The 22,682-nt window shown below is 44.0% G+C and overlaps 1 long non-coding RNA gene across 1 annotated transcript; it reads right to left on the reverse strand.

The window, feature by feature from the left end:
• Positions 1-207: 207 nt before the first annotated feature.
• On the reverse strand, positions 208-13,794 carry LOC128342379 (uncharacterized). Its single transcript, XR_008314945.1, has 3 exons — positions 13,643-13,794; positions 1,827-1,907; positions 208-478 (listed from the first exon to the last, which is right to left on the reverse strand). It is a non-coding gene; the product is annotated as an uncharacterized LOC128342379 (long non-coding RNA).
• Between the last annotated feature and the right edge of the window lie 8,888 nt (positions 13,795-22,682).

Genomic DNA, 22,682 nt, shown 5'->3' on the forward strand with positions numbered 1-22,682 from the left:
GATATCCACCTGAGAACTCCAGGCAAAAAAGGAGGTTAAAAATATTCTAAATTATGGGCAGCCTTTCTATGAACAAAACAACAAGGAATTTGTAGTGGGTAAAAGAACCAACAGAAATGAGAAAAACAACCCACCACATATAGATATACTGTAGATCCTAATCTGTTGTGAACATAGAAACCACAATTTTATTTTCACTATGTAAATTGCAAATGTGTGAAATCACAATGATACAAACACTAATCAAATAAAATTCCATAAAATAATTATACTGCCATTCCTACAACATGTAAGTAAACAAGTGCACTGCAATTGTGCATATTGGAGCTTGCCAAAAGTCTGTGCTCTTATTGTTGGAATTCTTCTGAAGAGTATGCAATCAAAGTAGTTTATGCCAGCCAAATGTGTTTCAATCCTCCTGATCTTCCTCAGTGGCTTTTGGAGCAACCATTGTATAGCTTCTTTCTCCACTGCAGCACTATAGAGATATCATATCATGAAGCTATTACACAGTATATTCATTCTTACTGAGCATCTTGAATTATACATGCATACTTATAAACATTAAACATCATTACTTACATGGTATTCTCCAAGTAAAAAGTACTTTTAAATTGTAGGTCTGTATACTTTACTTTCTTCAGAAAAAAGTGAGCATGAATGCTCAACTCTGATGTAGAATATATAGTACAATATACAAATTAACCCCAGCTGTTGTAGATTGGTATCACCATATAACTCTTAAAAGGACCCAATTCTGCAAACTTTCTGAAGCCTTTTGCTGACGACCGGGGGAAGGGGCAGCAGGGAGGTACCCTGCCACTCCAAATGCTTACTAAAATACACGCGCTGGTGGGGGGGAAGTGGCAGGAGGGATAAGTACACCCTCCCCCTGCCCTTAAAGGAACCCCCACCCCGGCGTCGGACCGCTGAACCGCCCCATGTCCGGACCGGACCGGAGGCCTTTAAAATGGCCTCCGGACCGGTTCGTGCACACCACTAATAGAAACTCCTAGCTAGCCCAACCAGTACTGAGGAAGCTACAGTGCCCCCTCTGGCTTAATAGCAGATTACATGCAAACTATACACAGTAAGTTAGGCTGCAGCTGTTGCATATCCCAACATTTTGGCAGGTGCAGCTTGTCAGATTGGGGTGAGAAAAACTTCTCTTGGTGAATTTCCCTCTTCAGCATTTGGCCTCTTAAAGGTACTAGAGGCTTGTTGCCTCTGCAGCACATCCCTTTAGGGTTATACTACATTTCACTCACCTCTGCAATTATGCAAGTCTATACGATCAGAAGTTTTCCAAGTGGCAAGTTAATGTTACACTTCTGTATAGAGGAAACTACTGACTTATAATCACGGAAATCCAACAGATACATTAAGCGATAGAATTTCTGTTATCTCAGTTATACTGAGTTATCATATATGTTCTATTTTTCCACCCCAAGTACGTTACACACAAATTATGAAGTCTAAAACCAGAAAAAATATTTTCCTACCCATTGCAAATTAGTACTTAATTTGGCTCTGATGGGATACTTCGAGATGTTTTATTACCACAATTGTTAATTGCTTCAGCTCAAGAACAACATTCTCTTTCCAGTGCATCCTAATTTCCAATTGCCCTGAGAACCTTGAGTAAGTGCCATATTTCTCCTCGTTTCCACAAAATCTAATCATTACTGTGCACACAAAGCTGGGATTGTTTGGTAGGCCAGCTTATTTCATTTCACTTCACCAGAGCCAAGCTAAACACCGGTTTTACTCACACAAAGTTGAAATAGTGGCACCAATGAAAGAGGAAGAAAAATAGTTTCACTCACTTGGTTTTACACTTTGCATGAAACTTACATATTCACAGCTTTCTGTATGCTTTGCAGCAATTTTGTTTTAAATTCAACTGTCTGGAATGGATTTGAAATGAAAAATGTCAGCTCTCTAAAGAAAATGCCTGAGTTGGTGTAACAGGAGAACAGATTTTAAAAATCATTTGGTTAATCGGTTGCAATGCAGGGCCTAGCAGGGTTCTTTTTATCCCCAAGCTGCTTTGCAGACCTATTGGGTAACTGGGTACTTCATAACCTTCAATCTAACTGACTAGAGGCTTCATCACTGGGTCTAGTGACTGGCACAAGCCAGAAAAAATATTGGCAACCATTTCAAAATGTACAATTGGTTGATACTCAGAAAGCACCCATTTTTACACATGGTTCTGTATGGTGTCCTTTGAGTCTCTATGTTGGGGCCCTTTTGCTGACATCTCCAGTTAGGAGATGGCTGGGAAAGACTCCTGCCTGAAATCTTGGAGAGCCATTGCCGGTTATTGTAGACAATTTTGAGCTAGATGGACCAATAGTCTGACTTGGTACAAGTCAGCTTTTTATGTTCCTTGGTGGGCCTCCACAGTAGGACTTTGTTCCGATTTGAGGTTGGACCACTTGCAGCAGACAGGGGCTAGATGTTGCTGCATGAAATAGAAGTTATGCCTACAAGCACTAGGGTGAGGTAAATTCAGGCTAAGCAAACAGGCCCCCTTTCAGTTTTACTCTGTGCAGTTGGTTGCTATTTATGATATTAAATAAGATGACTATGAGGTTAAACAGGGTGACTTACTCGACCCTCTTTCTCTGCTTCATCCCAAATTGAAGGATTGGGGAACCTGACCATTCGTGGTGCCCTGAGTAGTACACTTGATTCCCCCTTCTATGGCTGGAGTGACATACACCTGGATTCCCTGCTAACTGAGCAAAGAGGCACCTTTCAAAGTGGTGATTCCGTGAAATTTAGCAGGGGGAGAGTAACTGGCCTGTCTAGCCCTAGTACAGCATCCCTTCAGTGGATTGTTGTTGGTGTCTACCTTATGTTTCTTTTTAGATTGTGAGCCCTTTTGAGATAGGGAACAATCTTAATTTTTTTTCTATGTAATCCATTTTGAGAACTTTAAAGTGGTATATAAATAGAAGAAGAAGAAGAAGAAGAAGAAGAAGAAGAAGAAGAAGAAGAAGAAGAAGAAGAAGAAGAAGAAGAAGAAGAAGAAGAAGAAATGGATCCTGCTTAAAAGATCTGCAAGATATCTGTTATATCAAGGCCAATCACCCTAATTTCCTAACCGTTTCCCTGGTCCCAACTGCTCTTTTGTGTAGGTGGCTCATTTCTTTTTCTCCCCCCCCCCACTTTCTATGTTTTCTTAAATATTCTCCACAATCATTGGATAAATAAAATGTTTAATTTTCAAAATTTAAAGCCAAAACCTCAGGATTCCAGCAACAGTCTTCGTAAGAAAAAAATGCTGCAGGGATTATATGTGGCTTATTTCTTCCCACCACTTGTGTAATCTAAACACCAATTAATGACACTACTTTCCAGGTTCATATATTTAATGCTTTATGAGGAAAAGGCTGGAAGATTATATAGTGTGAAACTTGCCCTGAAGATCTTCTTGCTTACAAACCTCACCTCTCTAAGCAGCTGTATTGCAAAGGGCCTCAGAATGGATACCCAATTACTAGGCCTGTGTAAGACCCAAACTAGAGATGTGCATGAACCGGTTGAGAGGCCCCTTTTTCAGGCCTCTGAACTGGTTCGAACCCCGGTCAGCTCAAGGGTTCAACAGTGGGGGGTGGCTTTAAGGGCTGGGGGATGCACCTATACACACACCCACCGCGTTTCCCCCGCCAGTGCACTATTCCCTTAAAGCCCGTTGGGGCGGCAGCACACATCCCTGCCACCCTGTTCCGATGGTGTCCGGAAGTAACTGGAAGTAGTAGCTACGACTGCATGCATTGTGTTCACGCACGACAGGTGCGCACATGCACATGCAATGCGGGCAGTCTCTGCTCCTACTTCCAGTTACTTCCCGACAGCATCGGAACGGGGCAGCAAGGAGGTATGCTGCTGCCCTGACAGGCTTTCAGGGAATAGTGCGCCACTGGGGAAAATGTGGCGGGGGGGAGTGCATCCTCCCCCACCCTTAAAGCCACCCCCCACCGTTGAACCAGCCCCCGCTGGTTCCATGCACATCCCTAGCCCAAACACATCAGATTTAACACAATGCTATGCAACCTGACAGTGGCACTATCGGAAACAGCCATGTTAGTCACTCCCAACTGTTGTGTTGTGTGTGTCATGTCAGAGATCAAATATGTCTGTCAGATGCCCCTCCCTGCCTTCTTCTCTTCCTCCTCCCCCTTAACCTTTGACTGGATAGGGGCAGTATGCATATTTTTTATCTTCACTCTCCACTCTGAAGGAAGTATGTACGTACATGTACGCACTCTCACACACACGAATCTGCCTTCTGCTGGTTCAATATAAATGCTTCAAAGAAAACTACCAATCCCAGAAGCACCTGGGTCACTCACAGGACCTAGAAGGAAAATATTTAAAAATGGGAAAAGTCATTTTTAAACTGAAGCTGCACAAAACAGCTCCTTATGTGTGTATATGTATCCCTGTAACAAAACCCACTCCCCACTGAAGGCTCTGAATAGGGACATTTCTCACTTTTGTTATGGAATGAGTGGCATCTTTGCCTATAGTTATTGAAGAGATACAGCCATCAGGTACAGTATTAATCCCTCCACAATAGGTAAACAGGTCCAGACCCGACCCACGTTTAATCATGTAAGTACAGACCCATTTAGGAGGAGGGACATCAAGTTTAAAAGAGGGTGGGGATTCAAACTGGCTGAAGACCAGTGTGAAATCAAAAATACACCAGGGGGCTATTCTCACGAGCAGCAAAAATTGGGCTAGGAAAGCCTAGCCCGATTTTTGCTGCTCATGTAAACCACCAGGCTCACAGGTGAGCCCAGTGGCTTACAAGCGGCTAGCCCACTTTTGTAGCCTTCCCCTAAGCCCGGGTTTGCAGAGTGAGCGCTCCACAAACCCAGGCTTCCCAATCGTGAGTAGCCGCAGCGCGGCTCCGCAGCACGGTTACTCATTAGTAGAACCCGTGAGGGGAGGCACAAAGCCACCTCCCAGCTCCAGGGGTCTCTCTAGTATGCCCTGCACACTCGCGCAGGGCATACTGGAGATTCTGGGGGGCACACGGCTCCCCAGCCCCCGCCGGCTCCGTCATGGAGCCGGCAATCATGTGTGCGGCCGATCCGGCCACCCAGGGCTCCCTCTCTGATTGTGAGCGGGGAGAGCGGGCTTAGCCCACTCTTCCCACTCTGCTGCACAAACCGGGTCTCACTGATCGTGAGACCTGGCTCCAGATCTTCTCATTGGATCCAAGAGCTGTCTGTTAAATTTGTGCAAGTTGCAAGTTGATTTGAGTTGAATCGATTCAAGCTTGAATCAGGATGATTAGAGTGCTTCAAACTCAGGTTGAATAAAGGGCCTGATTTGAATTTAAATCAAATCAGCCCTGATTCAAGCTCAAGTTAATTTGAGTTATTCAAGTGGCGAGCACCATTTTGGAGGGCTGTTTTTGCCTTGCTGATTGGTTTTCTGGCACTGGCTTCTGATTGGCTTAGAATCTCTTTGCTCCTTGGTTGGCTTATTATCATTCAACTCAGGTGTTGTCATGGGCAACTGTAACCCCATTGGCTGGGTGGAGGGAGCAGAGAGGAAGGAGTCCAAAGGAGGGATTTTCAAAATGTATTTAAGGGGCTGCTTGGAGGCAGAGAGACAGAGAACCATTTGTGCCTCAGCAGAGAAGGATCAGAGAAAGAGACTACAACAGCAACTAGAGATGTCCACAGAACTGGCAAAGGGACATTCAATGGTGTGGGGGGGTTACTTTAAGGGTGGGGGAGGGTGAGCTTATTCCTCCTACCACTTTTTCCCCACTGGTGCTCCATTGTAAACCAGTTCAGCAGGACAGCAGTGTATCTCCCTGCAACCCCATTGTCCAACCTCATTGGACTGGAAATAAGTGGAAGTAACCAGCATGCGTGCAGACACAAGTTGGGTGCATGCATGATGTGCACATGCCCGATGTGCACACATGCTGGGTACTTCTGCTTACTTCTGGTCTGACGAGGGGATAAGGCAGCTGGATAGTACAATGGAGCACTGGCAGGGGGGAAGTGGCGGGAGGGGTAAGTTTACCCTCCCCTGTCCTTAAAGTTCAAACCAGTTCAGAAGCCAATAAAGTGCCTCCAAACCGGTTCCATGCACATCTCTAGCAGCAAGACTGAGAGCACAGACTGGTGGTGGTCTAAACCTGCCTGCCTGGCCCAGTGAATGAAGAGAGATAGAGAGTGCCTGCTGGATCTCTATTCCCACCCACCCCCCTTTTAATTTGCAGTATCAACAACTACTTTTATTTTCTTGATCTGTGTTTTTTTGTACCGGCCACCCTGAATGGCTTTAACTGGGTGCTGCTTGAAATGTTTATTGTTGTTGTTGTTGTTGTTTTGTTAATGCTTGTATCCAGACCCCAGTGGCTTTCATAACTGGGGTGCTGTGCTGTTGTTTTATGTATTTTTTTTAATTGTGCCAGCAGCCCACAATGGGTTTAGATGGATGCTTCTTTGAACTTCTCCCCCTTTCTATGTATTTTTTTCTTCTTGTTTATAGCCCCCAGTGGCTTTAATAACTGGGGTACTGTGCTTTTTCTTTTTCTTTTGCAGCCCCAAGCTGCATTCTTGCTGCTGCTGTCTGTGTGCCTGGTGGATTCATTTTTAGTTTATGTAAGCTGCTGTGTTCTATCTGGTGCCCACCTGCCAGGCTCTCTCTGATTCCCTTTGTGGGGGCGGGGGGTATTATGTGGGTGGGTAGGTACTTGACTGGTGTCCACCTACCCTCCCACCAGCTGTTGAGTCCTGGAGTCTGCTCAGCCCAAGAGCAACTCCTTGCATACTCCAGCTGGTGACTACACTGGAAGTCCACAGCAGAAGACTCCAGAAGATGAGACATCCCCCTTCTTGGTCAGGTTATAGAATTTAGAGTCCTATAACCTGATCAAGGTTATGACTTAGAGCTTCACTCACTGCTCTGGTCTGCTCTGCAATCTGCATTGCAAGGTGTACTCAGTCAAAATGTGGCTGAAAATGTTGTTCCAGTTGAGTTTATGACTAAGCTTGCTGGCTTCTAAAGGTGCTGCTGTGGCAGCTGTTTCAATGCTGAAGTAGTCATATTTTGTGACTAGCTACCGATATGTTTCTGAATGAAATACAAAGTACTAGTTATTACGTCCAGGGTACTTAAGAGAGCACCTTCTCTGTCATGTACCCTGTCACCTATTAAGATCATCTGGAGAGGTCCGGTTATTGTTGCCGCTAACTCGTTTGGTGGCAACTCAGGGCTGGGCCTTCTCTGTGGCTGCCTCAGGGCTTTGGAATGAGTTCCCTGCTGAAATAAGAGCATCTCCTTCTCTTTTTGTTTTTAGGAGGACCCTGAAGACGTACCTATTTTCCCAGGCTTTTAACTGAAACCAATTTTTAAAATTTTAATGTGTTTTTAATCTATCATGATTTTAATTTTTTTAATGAATTTTAAATGTTTTATATTTTATATTATGTTTTAATTCTGGACACAGTCTAGATAATTCTATATTAGGTAGTATAGAAATTCAATCAATCAATGTTTGTGTGAGAGAGAGCAACTTGTGCGAGTGATGTTACTGTAGCTCAGGCACTGTGACTGGCAGTGGATTCTGTGTCAGTGGTTCTTTTTTGGCCATTTTTGGACTATGTGTTTGGCAAAATATGATCTGTTTTGGGAGGGACTGTGTGCTTCTGTTCTGCGGTGTTTTTCAAGGCAGGGTTGCAAAATTTTGCGCTCTGCTTGTTGTGCACTAAACCATAGGGAACAATGGGGAACTCAAAATACCCCATTGCTCCCCATGGTTATGGTTAGGTCCTAGGGACACCTAAGTGAGTTTTTGGTATGGCATGATGGTATGGTGTGATGGGTGCTACCTAGCACCCAACTTACAAAAGAAATGGGCAAGCAGGCATTTTTAAGAAAAAGTTTTACCTCCCCTCCCCTCCCCCCCAAAAAATCAATAGGATCTTATGGGGGGTTTAGGGAAAGGTTGGTGGGAAAATTAATTGCCCACTTGCCCATTTCTTTTGTAGGCCGGTTGGTAGGTAGAACCCATCATCCCCTATCCATCATAGGTAGGACTTACCCATGGGGAACAACTCTGATCCAAGTTCCTCATTGTACCCTATGGCTGAATCACTCAAATCACTCAAATTGATTCCAGTTGATTCATCGAAACAGCTGCCAATGGCTGCTGTTTTGCCAAATCAATTTGAGTATTTTGAGCTTGAACTGAATTGAGCTTGAATTGAACCACAAAATAGGATTCATGCACATTTCTACTATTTATCCCTGGATGATCAGATAAGCCTTACCCCTTTTAGGCCCTATAAATACTGGAGGCAAGATCCCAGCAAGTGGTCATCATTTTCCAGTCCCAACTCTTTCCATGGAAAAACTCCAGCAATGCGCAACAGACAGTCTGTTGGGTATGACATTTCTGTTGAGCCAGATGTAATGCACAGCCCCTATCAGATAGTATTCTGGTATCTTCTTCCTAGTCTGATTGAAGGTTTAAGCACATCAGCCTTGGTTGGAATTTGTCCCTTACCCAAAAGAGCTTACAGTTGGGTATTTCCCCCTTTAATGTCTTTTAGCCAGCACTGTGCTTTGGCCATACCCACAGCCTAACCACATTTTCTGTAGATTACCTGATGAGGCTCTGGTAGATCATCTGACTACTTGGAGAGTCACTTATACTTGTAGGTCAGCTATATACATGTTTGTATCAAATACAGGCTATCTTTAAAAGAGAAGTAAAGCAATTCCATTTCCAATTAAAGCCAGCTCATAAGCAACAATGATTGTCATATTTACAAATAATACCAAAGAGCAGCAAAATAGATTTCCTTTGGACTAGTTGAAATCAAATGCAGTTCATTTCAGCTGACATTTAGACATTTGTATTGCCACTGAACCATTTCTGTAGCTGGAGAGATTTATTTATCAAGCATGTCACAAATGATATTTAAAGGAAAGATTTGTTTCCATAAATACTGGTCATCTTGATGTTTTAATAGCCTCATGAAAAGTTTTTTAAAATGGAATACAGAGAAATTGTGAAAAGATGGATGTGATTTATATTGTTTATATTGTTTATATTGTTTCAAAAAGCAAATCACACTTGGGCAAATAACTAACCTGATGCAAGGGATTTATTTGAATTAATATGTTTTCATTAAGACCTTGAGGATCCAAAGTTCAAATGGATGTGCTTAAATTCATCCTTCTACAGCAAAATGCTTAGCTACATGTTTCAACTTTAAATATCTGAGTCAAATGAAGCATGTGATTTTGTTCATCACCTGGAAGAATAAACTGTTATTTGACTTCTACACTGGCATACTTGGAACAAGGCTCTTTACTGCTATCACAAATAAAGATATTTCCACGAGCAGCAACATAAAAAAATTATATTGGGTGGGGTGTAGAAGGGGAAGTACAATTCAAGGGAATGAACTTTGTCCCACATATTAGATTTCTGAAGGAGAAGTCACAATATATTTTGCATTATTGCTTCAGTCATAAATATATTTTCTTTGAAGTAGGTCCAATTGGTTTTCATGGAGAAAACTTTCAAGTAATTATGCTTAGGATTGCAGAATTATTTTGATTTCCAGTTTATGATTCAGCTATGAGTCAAACAATGAGAGCAGGGGTGAGCTACTTGTCTGAGGAGCACTTGTTCCCCCCCCCTTGACTCCCTCTAGCATCAACTATAAATATTCCATATCCCATACAGAAGATCTAGGACTGGAATTGGAATATCTTATATATAATGTCCCACACATCTGTGAGTCTGATTGTTTACCTGTCCATCCAGCATCTCTTCATGAACCACTTTGCTGGCATGGATTAGAGAGCTATCATCAGAAAGCTGAGTGGGAGCAAAAGGTAGACAATTGACGACAATTGACTGTATTGAAGACCTGAAATATTTCATTTGGGGGTAGCCTTGGTAAATGCCCCTTTCCATAGGAAATGCACAGAACAATTTTAGGAAGTCCTCAATGTGTTTGAGATATCAGGAGTCAGTCCCCATGCTCATCTCAGCTCTATTTGCGTATCTAGTAACAGAGGAGTAAAACATACCATGCAAACAAGACTTAGAGACAAGGAGTCAAATATGAATATGTCTCCAATCATCTCATAAACAAAAATGCACACTCTAGGAAGGGCAAGTTATTTTCAGCTCTTTGTTGATCTGCTTTTGACACCATCGACTGAGAGCTACTGTGGTCTAAAATATCTCACACTACTACTGACAAATGTCACTTGCTTCTAGTTAGAGCACTTTATTTGAATACTTCTGTGAAAGTGAGGCTGTCTTCTTCAGGACCCCTTACCACTCCAATTCCAACCAACAGAGGTGAAAAGCAAAGTGTGCTGGCTCCCTTTCTCTTCAGTTTTTAAATTAATGACATTGTCCAACTTATGGAGGATAATTGGGGTGTGTGTACTGCAAAACCAGTTCTATTTGAACCTGATTCAAATAGAACCGGCCCTGTTCAGCTGGTCCAGACTCAAACCTAACCCGACCCCAAAAAGGGATGTTGGTCCAAATTTGAGTCAAACTAGCCCTGGTACTAATGAACCGGTTTGGTACCCATTCAGTGGTTCGAGGAGGCATGCTTGTAAAGGGTAAACTGCTGAGGATTCCCCTTTACAAGCAAAGGGAGGAACCATGCCTACCTAAACAAAAAATCTTAATGGGGCAGGCGAGAGGGCTCCTGTAGTCTGAAGGCATGGTGGTGGTGGCAGCGGCAGCAACAGCAGCGGTAGCAGTGGCAGCACAGCTCCTCCTCTAGACCAGACCTAGGTGGTGGTGGAATACCCACAAATTACCCTATTTACCTTCTGCTTATTTTTAGATGTTTACCTTATGAGTCTTTGGGGGACAGGGAGGAACCATGTTATTTATTTATTTATATTTCTATGTAATCCACTTTGAGAACTTTTGTTGAAAAGCAGTCCATAGATATTGATAGCAGAATCAGTAGCAGCTTTCCCACAAATTCTTACCAGAGTAACTTACAATCTTAAAAACTCCAAACCATATATCATAATTTTTAAAAACAACAACCACCCTATCCACACACCCAAACTAACATGAAATATGCAAATTATGAGTGGGGATATGTTTTGAGGGAGGTGGCCCGCCCTCCTTCTGCCTTTCTTTCTGCACTTCTACCCAGAGTTCCACACAAGGGGTTAGGAGGGATTTGAGATGTCCTGCTCTATTCCGCTTCCAATGTTAGTGTTGGATTAGCCAGTCTCACGATCTTTGTACACAGCAGCAAGCTGCACGCATATGCCTGTGTGCAACAATCTTATCATGTACTCAACTGTGGAACAGATGGTTGGTGTGAGACTGCACGGTAGGGGAGAAGCAGAATAAGTGTTCAAAGCAGAACATGAAACTCAAGCTCAAAAAGGTTTGATGAATGCTGCTTTAGTATTGCTGCAAGGATCTCAAAATGACCTTCTCTCGGGATCATTCATAGAAATTGCAAGGTGAAGATGTTTGCTTAATATCCTTTGGTGTCTAGTGGCTACTAACTGGACACACCCCATCTGCTTGACAGTTTTGAATGTAATCAGTGAAGGCAGCTGGCTGACAGGAAGAAGCCTTGGAGGACTGCAAGGCTGTACTATTTGGGGTGGACTAATGGTGCTTTAAGGCCTAGCACTGTCTGTTTGAGGGCTTGCCTTCTACCCACTCCAAAATGTGTATATTTGTACAGAAATACATATGAGGAAAAGGCTGCTCCTGGAGCTACCTAGTGCTCAGAAAAATGAGAAACCTGAAACAACATGAGGGGGTGGCTAATTTCCCCCCTGCTGAATTGATGTTCATAAAACATTGAATTTGAAAAATCAGTTATAATTTCATTCACTCAGTTAACATGGTTTCCCTTTAATTATCAGTCAACCAGACAGAAAGAGCAACAGCCTCAGCCTTCATTTGAAGTAGCAACTTAAACAAACATTAGATATGTTTCTGTATATGAAGGCACACAGGAAGCCGCGGAGGGCAACCCAGAACTACCAGTGCAACCTCCCAGTTGTGTTCCTGCCATGAGGAAAAAAAAATTAAAACTATACCCACTTGGCTGTTACATAAATAACTTTACTTCAATGCAATAAGTGAATAAAGGGGGCTGTGTATGTATGGGGAAAATAAATGTGTTGCTAATTATTAATATTGACAAGTCTGAATTCCTTGATAATGTTTTTTCCAGTGTTGAGAATTGGGGGTGGGGAGTGGGCTGGAAGCAAAATTAGTCAAACTTGTGGCTTGGATTTTCACTCTGAGGCATACAATCCAATGGGCTGCATTAATAAAATGGGTTGTGACAGACGTTGGTGAGTGTGGTCTAGGTTTGTGCATTTAATAAAAGGGTTTACAAATGTGGTAATAAAAGGGGGAATCTACAAGTGCAAAGTAAGTTTAAGAGGATATTATCTAAAGATTTCTGTATGTTCACTCCCCTCCCAGGCATACAAGGCCCTTTTGAGCTAGTGTAGCATTTGCAGTAAATGTGTGATGGAATTTCATGAGGTTTACAGTTCAAGATGGTTTACTTTTGCCAACCGCCAACCATTCTGTCAATCTGGACCAGTCCCAGAATGGAGAATGAAGTTCGCTGCTTCATTCTGTGTTTCCTTTCCTGAGGAAAGATCATTTCTGCAGCAGACGATCTCATGGCATACCCTCTGTCATTGCACAGATGAAAATGGGGATGTCCGGGATGTTGGCAGCATTAGGCCACAGGGGCACAATTCGTTAGTGCCCCAGTCCTCTGTGCTTCCTGAGAAGCCAGGTGCACTTACAGCCTTGGGGCTGTATTCTTAGTAGACCCCTGCCATGTACATTGTGCAGCATCTGCCTTTTGTGAAGGCACCACCCCCAACCCCACCCCATTGCACCTTGCCAGTGGGTGGGAGCCTCCTTTGTGCAGCACATGTGCTCCCAGCTCAGACCGGAAGTTGTCTGCATGTAATGCTGAATGCAGGCAGTGGCACCATCCGCTTCCATCCCCTCTCACCACTGAAGCTGATCGTGGAAGGAGCAAACAATAACTTAGGGGAAGAATGCAAAGCTTGCCATCACCACCACTGCTTCAGGCAGAGGAGTGAAGAGGACGGAGAACAACCCTTTGTGGGTGGATGACAGTGAGGACCTGGCTGCTTGAAAAAACAGAGGGCTACATACAGGCTAGTTAGCCATAACCAAGCTCTGTTGAAACCAATGAGACAAATTAGTCATAAATTAATTTCACCCATTAATTTCAGTGGGATTTAGTCATGACCAATTTATCCTGGATGTTGCCCAGTATAAGTATCTTCAGCTTGCTTTTCCTGGGAAATTTCCTTTGGTGTTTGATTTCTTTTGTGGGGGGAAGTGTTAGCTTTTATTTATATACATGTAAAAAGGCAATATCAATGCAATCTTAAATACGTCTAGTCAGGAGTTGTTGTGTATTGTGGGAAGTCTTAAAGACCACGGTTTCTCAACGGCCGGTCCAGGGACTGCTGCCGGTCCACAGAGGGCTGAGTGCCAGTCCGTCAAACCCCCTCCCCCCCCCAAAAAAAAACCCAACTGCGATCAACTGCAGCGTTATAAATAAGCTTCTTTCACCTGCTGCTAATTCCCTTCTTGGTTCTCAAGGCCATAATTTATCCAAACAAAGAAGCTCCTGGAGGCAGACAGCGTCGTCGCTGCTTCCGTGCCAGGGCCTGCGCATTACAGGGCAGTGTCTTTCCCGCGCCCACCCAAAGAGAGAGGGCGAGGCGCTGAGCCGCCGCATGCACGCCGAGCCTGGCAAGGAAGACGCCCGTCCTGGGCCGGGGCGCGCAGCCCAGAAGAGCCCCCTGCAGGGGGAAGAGGCAGGAGCAGCAGCAGCACCACCACCACCACCTTCTCGGCTGCAGGAGGAGAGGCGGCTGCTGCTGCTTGGAGAGGCATGGCCACGCAGCTCCTCTTCTGCCACCACCCACCCACCCGCTTGCCTGCCTGCCTGCCTGCATGCCAGAGGCAACGGGGTATCCGTCCTTCCCCGCCAAATTGAGCTTCCAAGTCAAGTGCATGCCCCCCACCCCGCCCTCTCCCTCGTCATCCTGCGGTGGGGGAGGAAGAAGGCTGGAGTGGGCGGTGCACTGCCCTCCGGGGCCAGCCCTGCCTGCGTGTTGTGTGCGGGCTGCTGCTCATTCTGGGGGAGGGATTCCTCCTCCTCCCACCCTCGACTCAGGGTGCTTGTGGTGCGCCCCTGTCCTCCTCCACAACCCCCTCCTATGGCCGAGGAGCAACACAGGAGAAGCCCCAAGCTGTTGGCTGCCGCCACTGACAGCATCGGCCACTCTCTGTTGCACAGAGAAGCTCCTCCAAGGAGACGCAGCTTGGGCTACATGAACTGGTGATGATGGGCCCTGTGGCTGAAGCACTCACGATTTGTTTGGAGGGCGGGGAGGAGGATGAAGCCGCCGCCTGTTTCCGCCCAACTCCACACACCCGCCACTCACCCCAATGCCGAAGCAAAAGACAATCGTCTCTGTGAAAGAATGTACAGGCTTTTCCAAATCTCGAAGGTTAGGCTAGGAAGGAAAGAGCAAGTATTTCCACCCTGCCACTTTCCAGCCTAACTTTATCCCTTCTTCCCAAATCCAAACACCCCATCCTTATGGCCTGTGACTTGACTAGAATTACCTGCCTACCCTTGCAGGATGAGTCGCCCAAAATATGCTGATATTTATTTAGCATTTCAGGGAGCCAAAAACAACCCCCAACTAATTAATCCTTGGCAAAAGTAGTCCATCGTCAAAGCTGTTCATTTGAACATATAAGCACATGGGGGAGGGGGGAAGCAAGCAAAACTGCCTTTCCTGGAGCTGTAAGATGGGATGTCTCTCTCCTAGCATGCTAAAACTCAGGAGTCACACTGCTGCATGCACTTGGCATAGTTACTGGATTAGCAGTCGGGTGCTTTTCAAAAAAAAATGGGCTCTGACATAAGAAGCCTGCTCAGTGAGGGCTGAAAGAAAAGACATATGAACACATACTAAAGACATGTTTGTTCACCCAGGCTATCAGATTAGATTTGTCTGCCTGCCTTTGCTGTTCAAACCAAGTTCTCTCTCTGTCCTTTCATCAAGCACTGAGGGATATTATCTTCCAAAGGCTGGGGAGAGATTTCCAGCCATTAAGGACAATAAAACTCTTTAATTGTCTAATTGCCATCATCAGTGCTAAATTATGCAAAAACATTGACTGACATCCTGACATTGGCTAAATGATGCAAAAACATTGACTGACATCCTGACATCCTTATCATTCAATTATGACATTGATAATTCAATTATACAATGGAAATCCTATTGAAATTAAGTAGTCCTTTAACTCTTCACTAATACTATTGAGTAAGTTAGTCTATGGATATCAGTCACTGTGTCTGACCCATTTAAAATAATGAAGGAAAATAACCAAACTCAGAACCATCTTAGTAGTAAACAAAAAAAAATTGTACTTTGCAGATGAAATAGTTTGAGACAAACTGTACTTTCTGTGGGCAATATGAACATGTTTTAAGGAACATGTTCATATTTAATTCAGTTTTTCCAAGAAAAGGGATAGAGAAAAGGTAGTAGAGCTGGTCTTGTAGCAAGCATGAATTGTCCCCTTCAAGGTTCCAGGTTCCCTCCTTAGCATCTCCCAGGGGCGTAACTATAATAGGGCAAGGGAAGACAGTTGTCTGGGGGCCCACTGCCTTGGGGGGGCCCCCAGAGGCAAGTCACATGACTGACTCCCCCAGCTGCACACCTGCCCAGCCTTCTTTCAGTTGTATTCATCCTCTGAAATTGATGTGAATGTTAAGACCTGGAGCTACTAGATCAGCATGTCTTTCTCTAATACCATTAAATGAGCTGAGCTTCAGTGATGGGGGGGTCCATTTTAAAATCTTGTCTGTGGGCCCACTCCAACCTTGCTTCGCCCCTGCCACCCTCCCTGGTCCCTCTCCAGAGTACTTTATTGCCCCTTCACATGGTGTTCCAGGGAAGCTGGTCTTGTGGTAGCAAGCATGACTTGTCCCCATAGCTAAGCAGGGTCTGCCCTGGTTGCATCTGGATGGGAGACTTGATGTGTGAGCACTGCAAGATATTCCCCTCAGGGGATGAAGCCGCTCTGGGAAGAGCAGAAGGTTCCAAGTTCCCTCCCTGGCTTCTCCAAGATAGGGCTGAGAGAGATCCCTGCCTGCAACCTTGGAGAAGCCGCTGCCAGTCTGTGAAGACAATACTGAGCTAGATAGACCAATGGTCTGACTCAGTATATTGCAGTTTCCTATGTTCCTATGTCATCCACCCTGATTCAAGATGGCAGACACGTAAATATATGATGTGCAAGTGGGCTAACTTGTGGACCGTCTAACTGTTTTGAACCAAATTTGGCACCGTTATAGTGAGTGACCCATAGGGACACCACACCTCTGGTGTTGTTTGTAATTATGTCATCCACCCTGATCTGAAATGGAGTACTCATGTACATTTGAGGCACAAGAGGGCTAACTTGTAGACCACCTAACCGATTTGAACCAAATTTGGTATAGTTGTAGTGAATAACACACAGGGACACTTCAATGGCATGGTTTGTGATTATATCATCCATTCCAGTTCAAGATGGCAGACACGTGAACATTTGAGGCTAACTTGTGAACTGCCTGACTGATTTGAACCAAATTTGCTACTGGTGTATGTTGTAGTTTGAGTATAGTCTGTAATGATATCATCCACTGATTCAAGACGGCGGACACATGAACATTTGAATTGCAAGTGCGAACCAATTTGGACCAGATTTGATACAGTTGTAGGGATACATAGAGACGCTGCAAACATGCAGTTTATGATGTCATCCACCAAGACAGTGGATTCATGAACATTTGAGGCACAAGTGGGCTAACCTGTGAACTGCCTAACTGTAATGAACCAAATTTAGTCCAGTTGTAGGGACAGCGAAAGGAAAGCAGGCAGATTAGTTCTTATTAGAACAACTTGTTTAAATCCCTATGTGGTTTACAGACAGACAACACTAACAGGCTGTTTACTAGGTACAAAGAATATCATCTTCAATTTGAAAGAGCAAGGTGGAGATTTTCCATTAAACTTTATAAGCAGATTAGATGCAGCACTGGGAAATCCTAGGACCATCTCACAGACTAGAGCTAAGGCTGCGCACTTGCATTTTTACCACACACCAAATTTTTCTGCCAGGTTTGAAGGGCATTACATGTGTTTGGCTAACAGCCTTCATCAACCAATCTGAAAAACAAGCTTCCAGACATATGAGAAACATTGAAAACTACCAAGAAGCTTCTGAAGGCGAAAACTTCTCCGGGCACCCATGTCCTTCATATATTCAAATGTGTGAGTTTTGTTTGTTTTTAATTTGATCTCACAAAATCTTTAAAAGTCTCATCTGTGATATATGAACCACATTACCTATATTGTACCAAAATATCCAGAGGTCTGGTTATCTTGTATACCAAGCTGTGAGGTCTAGTTATCTTGTATACCAAGATGTGTGTGTGTGTGTGTGTGTGTGTGTGTGTGTGTGTGTGTTCAATTAACAGCAGTTTTCTTTTTCTAAAAGAATAAAACCCTTTTTCTTTTTCTACAAGAATAAAACCCTTAAATTGTAGTTATTGACAATAATTCCTAATAAACTATTAATTCAGATTTGATTTTTGTTCATTTTCAGTCATAGCAAGAGCACATTCCCAGTCACATCTGTGAAAAATACATTATAAATGAACTAAACGCATGTTCATCTTTCCTGAACAATGTGACATTCCTTCTGATGTTTTCAATCATGCTTCAAACATGATGTGTGGGGTGGAGGAAGGGGGAGACACCCCATAAAATAAGAGTGGTTTTCTCTTTAAATATATTATATAAAGAAAGAGAGAAATGAAATCACAGGGGCCTGTGGTATGCATTAAGTGACTCATATTTGATTGAATTATATCCCACACATGAGGAAAAATGGTCTCCACTTGTGCATGAGCCACAGCTCACAAAACTGCCATTCCTGCCTCAGATGGTGGATAAATGTGTTATCCATTATTATTACACACAAGTGCCGTTACCATAGCGTCATAGGAACGATGGCTCTTTTCCCATGCTGGGGAGTACATGAAATATCATCTCTACTACCTGTGCACTATACCATATTATACTATTCTGTCTTTTTCATTGCTTCAGTACCACTAATCTTTCTAAGTCTACTGTTTTGGTTCATCTGTTGCTGAGTGAGTGCAACTTTCTGATGAATGCCCTCAAGATGGATAGAGGTAAGGAAGATATGAGACAAAGCCTTTAACTTGCCTCATAAGCACTAGGCCATACTCCCTCCACACACCTAGTAAGTAGCCATTAACAGGTGGGCTACAGATGGCTCAGCAATGTCTTCTGTGCTGCTCTTTGTATATACCTTTTACAGGTGTTTCATTTTGTTCTCCAACTAGCCAGCCTGAAATCCAATTACTCTACTGGAAAGAACCCCTTGTGTGCCATTCCTTCCTTTGCTCCTTCTCTTTCCCCTTCACTATTGGAATCAGAATACTGGACTAGATTGACTTTTGGTCTCCTCCAGCAAGGCTCTTCCTGTGTTCTTGGCCTTTATTAAAAACAACAAGATGGAAAATACAATCTAAAATAAAGTTGAAAGGATGGATGGTTTAGTAAGTTCCACATTCTTTGGGAGATGAAGTCCCCATAGCAAATTTATTGTTTCCTGTGCACAAATGTAAATGCTAAGAATGTCCTCTTGGAAATGCTGAGAGGGCACCATGCAAGGTCACTCCTTCCATGAGACAAGGTCATGGAACCTCAGGTGATGGAATATTGGGGTGCTGTTACCAGACTCACTTAGATCAACATTTTGTGTGCTTCAGTGCACCCCCAGACCAGAAACAGCCATTTCCTTGGCCTATTTGAAGGAAACATTTTAGCTGTTGCATTCCTGAGATTAGGGATGTGAATGGAAACGGCTGGCCCAGTTCAGTTCGAGTCTGGACTGGACTCAAACCTGACTGGACCAGTTCGGTCTGCCACCCCTTAGAATCCCCCCGCCCCGGTTCAATTTGGTCTGGGGGAGGGGGTTTCGTGAAGGTTTTGGTTTTGTTTGTTTTGTGGGGTTTTTTGTTTTTACCTTTAGCCCCTTTGGGGGGCTTCTTCTAGGCCGCAGGGGGAGGGTCCGCAAAAGTTACCCCTCCCCCCACCGGCCTCGTTTATCACCGCCGCAGCCCGTATAACCCTCTTTTCCGGCCTGTTAGGGCCTCTGTAAGTTGGCGTGGTGGCCATTTTCCCCGCCGCCTCACATGTACAAATGGCTTCTGTGAGGGCTGACATGGTCCAGGGCCTTGAAGAGGCTATTTGCACATGTGCGGTGGCCATTTTTTAATACAGGCTGCGGCAGTGATAAATGAGGCCAGCAGGGGGAGGGGGAACCTTGGCAGACATACACACACCCCGCCGCCCCAATGAACTCCCCTGAAGGGGAGAAGGTAATATACAAAATTAAATTTTAAAAAAATCATGAACTCCCTGAAATGGGGGGGGGTGTCGGTTCGACCCCAAATGGTTGAACCGAACCGGTTCAACCTCGAACAGGTTCGTGGTTGAACCAGTTTGCACATCCCTACCTGAGATTACGTGTCATTCTGATTAGACATTTCCTGGTGCCCTCGAGTCATTGCACGACTACAATAAGACTAAGGATATGCCACTCTTGTTGCATATGAGCATATGCAGAGAATCAGAGCAGACTAGTTAGCACATACCAAAGGAACAAAAGGTGATGGAATGTAGGCTTCCTTCCACCCATTTAACAAGGCTCTGTAGATAATACAAGCCAAGGACACATGCACTTTCTCCTCTCTACTGAGCAGTTTGGTGAGTAATGCCAGAAAGAGATCTCCCCTTCCCAGTTCTATTCAGATCACTATTCTTAACAAAGCACCTGTGAAACCAATCTTTTCTTTAAGTGAAATGCTCAAGTGAAGCTGCACCCAGGATGCAGCCTGATTAATACAGAATCATACCTTATAAAGAACCAAATATTAAAAATATTTGACTCCCCACCACTCATGCCTTCCAACTATGTTTTTGACTATTAAAAAAAGCCTCTCCCACGAGGGTCTCTGCATGCCTCTCTTGCCTCTCACCTCGCACCCATGTTGACCCTGGAGAGAAGGACTGCACCTAGATTGCAGGTAGCTATGAAAATGTCTTTGCTCTATTCTTTTCTCTAAACCATTTCACCCCTGGGTAACCACAATTTTTAAAGCGTGCCACTCCAATATCAGCTGGAGTGCTTTTTTGAAGGAACCTTGTAATCAACTGAGTATTTTTATCTGTAACTAAAAGCTGAGAAAGCCTCAGACAGAGACTGTAGTCTTTTGAATAAAGTTTGTTTTTCTTTTTGTTCTTTGAAAATTTAACCAGCCCCTTTCAGTGGATTTTTAACTCAGGAAATGGGGGCTGGAAAGGGGATTACTCTGATACAAACACACCTCAATTTTCTCGTTCAGCTACCAAGGTTTCTCACCACCTGTAAGCTTGCACTTGGAAAGTGTTTGTACTTCTCAAATAGAAGGAGAAGGAGAATCTCCCTGGAATCCCACCCAAATCGGGGGGGGGGGAGGGTTAACTCTGTAATAATTGGGTGGTGGTGGCAGAGAATAAGCTACTAAGTACAGGGAAGTTTAAAGGAACAGCTTTTGTCAGTGAAAGCATAAAGGGGGGATGATTCAGCATTTTTCTTCCCTTCACGTGGGCTGGCTCTAAGACAAAGGCTGGGTTAAATCTGCTACAAGAAGCCACCTAAGTCATTACCAGAGTCTGAAAACTCCCTTATGGGAAGACTGTTTCCAGCAAGCCTGCTAGGTGCTAATCTTTGCCTTAATTACCCTCTTTTATTAATTACCCTCATTATTTATTTATTTATTTAACATGTTTCTATACCACCCAAAACTTGCATCTCTGGGTGGTTTACAATTAAAATCATTTAAACATTGAAATCATTAACATTAAAATTGTTTAAAACCCAACATTAAAAGTACTATAAAACTATATATCTAATTAATAGCATGGGTGAATAAATATGTCTTCAATGTCTTTTTAAAAGTTGTCAGAGATGGGGAAGCTCTTATTTCAACAGGTAACGCATTCCAGAGTCCAGGGCATCAGGAAGGCCCATTCCCAAGTAGTCGCCAAACAAGTTGGTGGCAACCGCAGGCGAACCTCTCCAGATGATCTTAACAGGTGATTGGACTCATGGTGAAGAAGATGTTCTCTTAAATACCCAGGGTGTAAGCTGTTTAGGGAATTATAGGTAATAACCAGCACCTTGTATTTTGCCCGGAAACTTATCAGCAGCTAGTGTAGGTCTTTCAACACAGGAATAATATGGTCTCTCCTAGATGACCCAGAGACCAACCTAGCTGCCACATTCTGTACCAACTGCAGTTTCCTGACTAAGTACAAAGGCAGCCCCACATAGAGTGCATTGCAGTAATCCAGCCAAGAGGTTACCAACATATGTACCATCTTTTTGAGGTTGTTCATCTCGAGAAATGGATGCAACTGGCATATCAGCCGCAGCTGATAAAAAGCACATCTGGCCACTGCCTCAACCTGGGATCTGAGCTGTTGGTGACTGACCAGGAGAGGGCTTTTGGGGTCATGGTGGATAGCTCGTTGAAAGTGTCAACTCAATGTGCAGCAGCTGTGAAAAGGGCCAATTCCATGCTAGGGATCATTAGGAAGGGGATTGAAAATAAAACTGCTAATATTATAATGCCCTTATACAAAACTATGGTGCGGCCACACATGGAGTACTGTGTACAAATCTGGTCACCACATCTAAAAAAGGACATTGTAGAACTGGAAAAGGTGCAGAAGAGGGCAGCCAAGATGATCAGGGGCCTAGAGCACCTTCCTTATGAGGCAAGGCTACAACACCTGGGGCTATTTAGTTTAGAAAAAAAAGACTATTGTGGGGAGACATAATAGAGGTCTATAAAATCATGCATGGCATGGTAAAAGTGGATAAAGATAAATTCTTCTCCCTCTCACATAACACTAGAACCAGGGGTCATCCCATGAAATTGATTGCCAGGAAATCAACAAACAAAAGTACTTTTTCACACAACGCATAATCAACTTGTGGGATTCTGTGCCACAAGATGTGGTGACAGTCAACAACCTGGATGGTTTTCAGAGGGTTTTGGATAACTTCATGGAGGAGAGGTCTATCATTGGCTATTAGTCGGAGGGCTATAGGCCACCTCTAGCCTCAGAGGCAGGATGCCTCAATACCAGTTACAGGGGAGTAACAGCAGGAGAGAGGGCATGCTCAACCCCAGCCTATAGGCTTCCAGCGGCATCTGCTGGGCCACTGTGTGAAACTGGATGCTGGACTAGATGAGCTTTGGGCCTGATCCAGCAGGGCTGTTCTTATGGAAGGGAGGGAGGTGGAAGTGGGTGAATGGATGCTTGCATCCATGGGGATAGCATTTGGCAACCCCGAAGTCTTGCCACAATGAGAGTATCTCTGTTTTATACCTGGCCTACAAGTGCCATGTCTATCTATAGCACAGCATATTTTATCCCATTGTTCCACTACAGAT

This window comes from Hemicordylus capensis, chromosome 2, assembly GCF_027244095.1.
Source record: "Hemicordylus capensis ecotype Gifberg chromosome 2, rHemCap1.1.pri, whole genome shotgun sequence".
Taxonomy (NCBI): domain Eukaryota; kingdom Metazoa; phylum Chordata; class Lepidosauria; order Squamata; family Cordylidae; genus Hemicordylus; species Hemicordylus capensis.